Source organism: Callospermophilus lateralis, unplaced genomic scaffold (genome assembly GCF_048772815.1).
Source record: "Callospermophilus lateralis isolate mCalLat2 unplaced genomic scaffold, mCalLat2.hap1 Scaffold_52, whole genome shotgun sequence".
NCBI classification, from domain to species: Eukaryota; Metazoa; Chordata; class Mammalia; order Rodentia; family Sciuridae; genus Callospermophilus; species Callospermophilus lateralis.
The window spans coordinates 3,977,030-3,985,794 of NW_027514454.1; the positions used below are offsets into that span (position 1 = coordinate 3,977,030).

Consider the following 8,765-nt stretch of genomic DNA (forward strand, 5'->3'; position numbering starts at 1 on the left):
AAATCCTTTCCCTTGAAAATTAATAGCTTAAAGTTGTCCTGGAATGTTGACTTGCTGATAGAAGGTGCAGCTGGATTCAGCCCACTAGTATTTCTTACAGCTGAGCAGATGTGTACATAAAGGGAGATATGAGAAGCGCATCTCAATGGGTGTCACAATACATAATACATATATTATTATTATTATAAATTTAACTGTTCAAATAATTTTTGTTACGTTTGTTTTGATGTATTTAAAGGGGGTTTTTAAAATGCAAATATTAAATAATTTTTAAAATATTAACGAATACAAAATAGGTCAAAAGCCACAGATAAAAATGTAATAGTCTGTAATAGTATAAAGAATTTCTTCTTCATATACCAACATTCAGTACACAATTCTTTTCCACAAAACCCATCTCAATGATTATTTAACTTCTGTATATATATGAAAATGTACACAATTCATATAGGTATGTATATATGCACAAATATGTATATGAGGACACCAAGGCAACTGGCAAGTAACCTCTTGTCACAAAAAGTAATGTTTGTTCCTGGAAAAGGAAATAAGGAAGGAAATCTTTATGTAAGCATTGGATAATGGATCTGTTGATTTGAGGAGTTCTGCTAATTTCTGAGAGGTGAGTCTTTATCTAGGAAATGTGTGTACCATCACTTCTCTACTTTATGGTTACAGATTGGAAGTGAATCTTTAATCTGTATATTTATGAGGTATATGTGATTCTCAAATGTCATGTAAGCTATACAGTTATTAGGAGTATGATTAAAAATGCCTCATAAATTAGTTGTTTCTCTTTCTGTAAGGTAATTTGTGTACCGCATTAGTGATATCACCTACTCTGAAACAATAAATTTATGCCCCATGTGGAAAGGAAAGATCTAAGAAAAGCTGACTTATTATAATTATTTATTCTTATATTGGTTATATTGCAACCAAAACTATTAATATTACCAAATAATAACCTTAATTTATAAAATTTTATTTGATAAATTCAATACTTTGTGTTAGCCCTATAATTAGTTCATGAATAACAAACTAGACAAATTCTTATGCTTTACACATGTAAAATTTCTGCAGAAGCTTCACAATAATGTCTTGTCGGAATACCTGGTTCATTTTTATTACTCTACAGTAGTTGATTACAGGAGACAATTCAGGGTTGTCAGGATTGTAGAGTCTGAAGTCTCTTCCATTAAACACACACACACACACACACACACACACACACACACACACACACATATATATATATATATATATATATATATATATATATATATATACCTACATATATATAATTTTATCAATACTTCCCTGCCATATTAATTATGGACTTTGCATCTGAATGCTGATTGTGAAAGTCCTCAACTTCTGTTTTTCAAAATTGTCATGGATTTTCTTGATATTTAATATTTCATTATGATGTTTAGAATCATCTTGACAAGTGCCCAACAATAAAGCTTGCACTTTTAGAGAAATTTTATTGATTTTGTTTAAATATATTTTTGGTTGTAGGTGGACACAATACCTTTTATTTTATTTATTTGTATGTGCTGATGAGGATTGAACCCAATACTCACAGTGTTAAGCAAGTGGTCTACTGCTAAGCCAAAACCTGAGCCCTCTGTTGATTTATACAACAATTTTTTTTTAGTTGTTGATGGACACAATACTTTAATTTATTTATCTGTGATGTTGATGTTGAAGATCAAATTCAGATTGAATGCAAGCACTATACTGCTGAGCCATAACCCCAGCCCCCCTTTCACTGATTTTTTAAATTATATTTGAAGGTAATTTAAATAACTAAAATGATAGCTATAGCCAATTATAATTTCATGTATAATTTTATAGAATTTTTAATAATATATTCAATATTTTACTTTATGGTTTTTGTACATCTTTCATTGTATTTTATTGGTTTCTCTTTCTAAATTAAATGTAAATTCATACACATATTATTGGTGAATACTACTACTACTACAATATGCATGAAATGATTTCTGTATATTAACTTTGAATCTATTAACCTTGACTAATTCATTTATTTACTCACTATTCCTAATAATTTGATTTATTTTATACTTACAAAACTGTAGTATATGTAAGCAATATGACTATTAGTTTTCTTTCCAGTCTATCTTTTACTTAGCTCTCATGCCATTTTCAATAGATAATATCTAGAGTAAATTATTGAAAATTGCACATTGAATAACACTTAGCATATAATCATATGAACATTGATCTTTATGATACTGCTTAGTAGAAAGTATTACTCTTGAGTGAGAAAATGAGAAAAGTAGTCTATGAGTGAGAAAATTAGGTTCAATGAATTACCCTCACACTCTAAAAGTCTAACTTCATATGTGAGCAAACCGGAACTAGAAAATCAGTTAATTCATTGTAACTGTAGTGATTTTCTTTTTCTTTTTATTACACCATCTAATTTCAAATTCAATTAGAAGTATATTTTCTGCTGAGGCTTTAGGATATGTTTCATTTATATGTTCTGATTTTGCATCTTTGGCACTAATAAGGTTAATGGAAAATTAATTTCACTCCTACTAAGAACTACAACTAGAGTAACCACATTTGAATTTTCATTTCTTGAAATGTGTCCATGCTCACAATTGGCCTAAATTGTACTGTGTGTGTGTGTGTGTGTGTGTGTGTGTGTGTGTGTGTGTATACATTAGTGAAATTTTATGGAATATGAACTTTTTTATGAGAAGATTCTCTAACACTAGAATTAAAGATTATTTACCACAAAATTAGATATTGCCAGTTTTATTCAAGTGACCTAAATATTCTTTTAGTCCTCTATTTCAAAGTTTCTATGTCCAACCATGGAGGATTTTAATAATAAATGTCAAATTGCCTATCTAATTTTACTATATACAAAAAGAGCAATGAAATTTTATTTAGATGATATTTCTATGCTGTCATGTGATCGTGCTGAGCATATTTTTAACTACCTGCATGAGCCTGGTTAAGATATTTTTGATCCTTTATGGGGGAAATGATTATGAGACCATTTGGTGTTATTAAATTGAACTACATTTCTCTACTTGATGAATCTCACACTTGAGTTTTATTTTATTAAACCATAATTATTGGATTCTCTAATATTCATAGAGGAGAAGCCTGTATCACATTTTGAGCTCAATACTAAGCAGTAAGAAGATGAAGTATAATGGGACAGGAGGACTAAAATAGCTGTAGGAGTTCCTTTTCAAAAGTATCAATCCACATAATATCCAAAGTTATAGGCATAAAAATTAAATATAAATATCAATGCTTTATCATGTGTTAAAGAAAAAATATTCAACATTACTTCTTAAAGAACTATAAAGCAGATGTAACCAGGACCATCTTTGCAGGTATAGAGACCATGGTAGTGGAATTTTGCAAAGGGAAAAAGAGAGGGGGCTCAACTCCAAATACACAATGAGCAGCTAGAACTTTATAGCCAATAAACAAAGTGGAGGCAAATAGATTTAAAAAAAAAACTTACTAAAAAACAACATCAAGAGTAAAGATGATTCTGTGAGGGGAAAAAAAAGTATAAGAATTCTTTATGAAGAAATGACAGGGTAATGAGTCACATCCCTAACCCTTTTATTTTTTATTTCAAGACAGGGCCTCATTAAGTTGCTGAGGATCTCTCTGATATGACCAAGGCAGGAAGACTGCCTTGGTCTCTCAAGATGCTGACAGTAGAGGCATGTGCTACTGTGCTGGGCTTAGAATGGGTAATTCAATATCAAGACTGATCAGGGTGGGAGGTCACTGCCAAACTGATTAACCAGTTTATATTTAAACAGGATTTTACAAAATAAGTGTACAGATAGGTACAGGAGATGGTGTTAGGATCTGTGAACAAGTCAGGATGGCGCCTGGCATTTTGCCAGGGGGAGTGGTTTGTGAAGTAACGCCAGGGAGCCATTAAGTGTGGAGATTCCTTATTGGTTGACTGCTGTATCTAGTTTATGTTAATTAAGATAAGCTGTGTGAAATGTATATATACCCCTCCTGTCCTACAATAAAGGGCTCCCACTCCTGCTGTATCAATGTACACAAGTTGTTTGTCACCCCCCGGTTATTTTGCTGCAGCCAGACTGTGGCAGATGGGTCAATAGCCTGAACAAAATTTGGTCAAAGAAGCATTATCACAAGTACACTGAAACTGACTTTCTAAGCCACCTAGTGGATTTTTTAAACTTTCAAAACATTCTTACTCATGGAATAAAATTACCTTAAAATATGCACTCATTTTTTTTTAGCATTTAAAATGGATGGTATATGTTATGATTCATGTATTAGATCTAGGCTTTTTGTATATTGAGGTACCTGCAATAACAACAGTTTGGTAAGGTATATTTTATCATCAGACTCAAATAAATCATAATCAATTGCCTATTCAGATGCCAGACAGAATATAAGGAATTAAGAAGACTAAAGATGGGAACCCTCACCTGCTCATCAGTTAATATATTTGACTTAACACATATGATATGAGCATTATTCTGTACAATGAAGATTACAAGAGTGAAAAAGAAAATTGGAGTGTTCACCTAAATTATTTTCCAAACTTTAAAAGGAGACAGAAATTACTCATCAATTCCTAAATAAGGCCATTTCTTCTTCTTCTTCTTCTTCTTCTTCTTCTTCTTCTTCTTCTTCTTCTTCTTCTTCTTCTTCTTCTTCTTCTTTTCAAGAGAATTTTTTAATATTTATTTTTTAGCAGACACAACATCTTTTTTTATTTGTATGTGGTGCTGAGGATTGAAACCAGCCCCATGTGCATGCCAGGCAAGCACGCTACCGCTTAAGCCACATCCCCAGCCCCTATTTCTTCTTGAATGCCAAGAAGACTAACATAAAGTGACACGATGAAGAGGGACTGAGGAGAGGTCCATCAACAATGGCAAGGGGACAACTGTGAAGATATCTTCCAGAAGGAAGTTCCAAGTGGAAGGAGTACAATGAGGAAAGCGAGGACCCTGGTGAAACAAGCAGCTGACTTATGGAGAGCTCTGAAAGCCATATCGCCAGTGTGACCTGTCATGTAGTTGAAATGGTTCCCATTGATTCTAATTCATTAAAAAAATAAAAATAAAAAATAAAAGAGGTTTATGGAACTCTAAATTTTCTATAGCTGTGCAATAAGCAAACGACATCCTGTAAAAAGCTCCCTTATTTTGGGAAGCCCTTGATATAAGACCCATCTGTGAAAGCATCAAGAAATGTTCCATGTACTTGCTTGGGCAGCACATATACTAAAATTAGAATGATATGAAGAAGATTAATGTGGCCCCTGTGTGAGGGTGATGCCCAAATTTATGAAGCATTCCACATTAAAAAAAAAAAAAGAAAAAATGCTTCTTTTTATGAATCTCTGGTAGTCAAGGAGAAGGAGATTTGGAATATCTTGTCATTCTTGAGGGAAATTGTGCAGAGAAGGTAAAAGAGCACACCTGTTATTACCATCTGGGCAGAATCATATTATTCATATTATTCATGGAACTATTTTGTCCATTTATTCTTACAACCTCTGTAATTAATATTGTTTTGCCTTTTGATAGCAAGGATGCTTGTTTACCTAGGCACTGTGACATAGTGAGGATCAAGGAGGAGTCTTCATATAGAAATACAAATGAAAACTTGTTCTAATCCAAAGTGTGTGGTCTCTAATTTTGCTCTATTTCTTCAAAATAAGTAGGGTGTGGAGGAAGAGAAGGTTTTCCTATCTCAAAAGCCTAGTAGTGTCTTTGGTCTAGTCAAATAAAATGCTTGATTTAATATTTTTGGAAATGTCTTTATTGTCAAGCTTTTCTTTGGGGGGAATTTAGATGTGACACTATCAATGTGATATTACCCAAAACAGAAGGTCCACGGACAGTTGAGAATAGTTCTACAATGTTTACTTGAAATCAAAATCAAAATGTTTTTGTCCCTGAGAATTGAAGTATCTGACATTTAAAGACCAATTTCTAAAGATCATTGCTCTATGTGTGCATTGATGTTTAAAATTTATGATAAATTCAATATTTTAAGAATTTTAATATTTTGAAAGTAATAAAATAAAATTAAAATATATTCTTTATCTAACCCAGGTCCAGAGAAATCCGTAATCTCAGTAAAATCTTCATTACAAAGACAAACAGGCTAACCTGCAATTGTTGTAATCATCAATGGATTGAATATATGAAAAAAACTTCTCAAATAATGGTTTAATATACTCAAAAGATGCACAAACAAAGCTGGAAAACAGCTATGGGGAAATAGTAAATTACGTTGGTTCATATTTAATGCCAAACACTGGAATTTGAAATTGCTAATTAAAGACATCAGTGAATGTCAATACAGCAATATTTTAATGACTTCAAGATAATCCCACAGCAATCAATTTAGATCAGAATGAGTTTATTGTAAAGTGCCAAAGGTGGAAAAATGCTTCTTTTGCACGATAAAGCAACAATTTCTCAAATGAATAATGCCTAGTTGAAATTTAACTAGATAATTACTTAATTTGCATTTATTAAGGAAAAATAATAACTTAGAAGAAAGCTCTATGGGAAATGATCTAAGAGTTAATGGTTGTGCAATTTTACCTCAGCTTCTGGAAGCAAAAACACTTTAATGATAATAACAAACTAAAAGAACACCAACAAAGCAATAAAGGACTGATACCACAGGGGCAGATATAAATTTCATAGTTGATATTTGTAGAAGTTACCAGATCCTTATTAGAAAGATACTTTATTAGTGAGTTAAAGGAGAATATCAACTTCAGGTTCTATATTATATGCCTGCTTTTTTTCCCTTAAAGTAGCAAAAAAAAAAAAAACTGCTTTTATATTTACAAATAAAAATTGGCAGTTAAACAAAAGTCATGAATTTTGTTTATTTTCATTTTATTCAAAAAGAATAAAATATACCTCCTTTATGATATTGAAAGGAAAAGGCCTGAAAAAATCATACTTAATTACAAAATCCCCTTTACTTAAAATAATTTCATTTAATCTGTATAACAAGATTCTTTTGGACCATGCTGCCAGCAGTAGGAGATTCTAACAAACAAAGAACAACTAAAAGCAAAGTAGCAAGTGTGACACGATTCTAAATTATGATGAGACTCTTTAACATCCATGGTTATAAGTTTACATAGTCTTTGGAACCACTGTTGATCAAAAAAAAAAAAAATCCCATTTCTGTTTACTCTTGTGGCACTTGCAGGTCTTAAACTTCTATGTCTGAATTTTTTTTCCTTTTGAACACAGATCTAGTGAGCAAATACCTGATCAAATCACTAAAAAGGCACTTTATATTACAAAATTCATTTCATTTTTCAGATGGAATATAGTGAGTGTTTGACTCGGTCATACAACCAGGGATGCAACATAAAAAGAAAGACTTGGTTAAAACTGTTTCTCAAAATGTGTGCACAAATTATATGTAGATCTTGTTAAAATGCAAATATGAAATGGTCTCTGATATTTTGCCTTTTTAGTAAATTCACAAGTAATAACAACAATAATAATAATTCACAAGTAACAACAATACTACTACTGGTTACTGTCCACTTTTTGACTAACAAGTGGCTGGAAAGATAAACTCATGGATCTACTTGAGAATTTTCAGAGTTGATGGAGATTGTCTTTTGATAAAATTGCACAACTGCTTTAGCCTAACCACATTTAGATGATGGTGATCATGGTACATTTCTGGCTTGACTACACTCTCACCAAACTTCACAGATGTCCTTCCTCCAAGCCATGAAAACCCTATCCTGGTAAAGGGGCTTATACATGTGTACAAACAAAGATGACAAGTTTCAGCAGATCTGTTTAACAAATCAAATAATAAATCACAAGTATAACTGTTTAGGGAACTATGTCATTGCATCATAGTGCACCGTAATGAAGTAATATTGAAATCATGGTTACTAAAAACAATATTAAATATGAGGTACTAGAAGGCGTTCATGCTAGTAGCATTTAAAGTGCCTTTACTCCTATGTTAAAAATTATAAGTCACACTAAATTAGTAATGCTCTCAAGAAGTACCTCAAAGTCTCTAGACCTAAAATGTTCCAAAACCCAAAGTGATTGTAGTTCAATCCATCCTTACCATAATTTTACATAGTTAAATAGTGAATTAACTACTACCACATCTCTAGTCGGTCTTTATTAACACTTAGTTTGAATAATGTACAGTTTCCAAAACTCTCCACTCTCTCTGATGAAGGCATTAGGATCCATATAGCCTTTCCCTTGAGACAGATCAAAGATCAGAATATTAGGCTATCTAATGTTTTTGTTGATAGTTAAGCAAATGAGATAAGTTTGCCAAGATTGATATCTTAAGCCTTAGAACCTTTATTTTTTATTTAATATTTATATTAAATATATAATCATATGTATTACATATTATATAATATAAAAATATGCTATAATAATTTTTATGGAAAACACCTATTATACATTCTTAATATTATATAATTAAATTGTATAATACTATAAATTGTTGGATTAAAATGAAATGTTCAATAGATTTTTTAAAATTTATTAATTTATTCCAATTTGTTATATATGACAGCAGAATGCATTTCAATTCCTAGTACATATATAGAGCACAATTTTTCATGTCTCTGGTTGTACACAAAGTAGAGTCACACCATTTGTGTTTTTATATATGTACTTGGGATAAGTACCATCTTTTCTACTCCCCTGTCCTGTCTCTTTCTTTCCCTCCCCCTT

At 31.6% G+C, this 8,765-nt stretch overlaps 1 non-coding gene across 1 annotated transcript; it reads left to right on the forward strand.

Annotated features, from left to right (window-relative positions):
* Positions 1-5,258: 5,258 nt before the first annotated feature.
* Positions 5,259-5,365, forward strand: LOC143640678 (U6 spliceosomal RNA). Its single transcript, XR_013155068.1, has one exon. It is a non-coding gene; the product is annotated as a U6 spliceosomal RNA (small nuclear RNA).
* Positions 5,366-8,765: the final 3,400 nt, after the last annotated feature.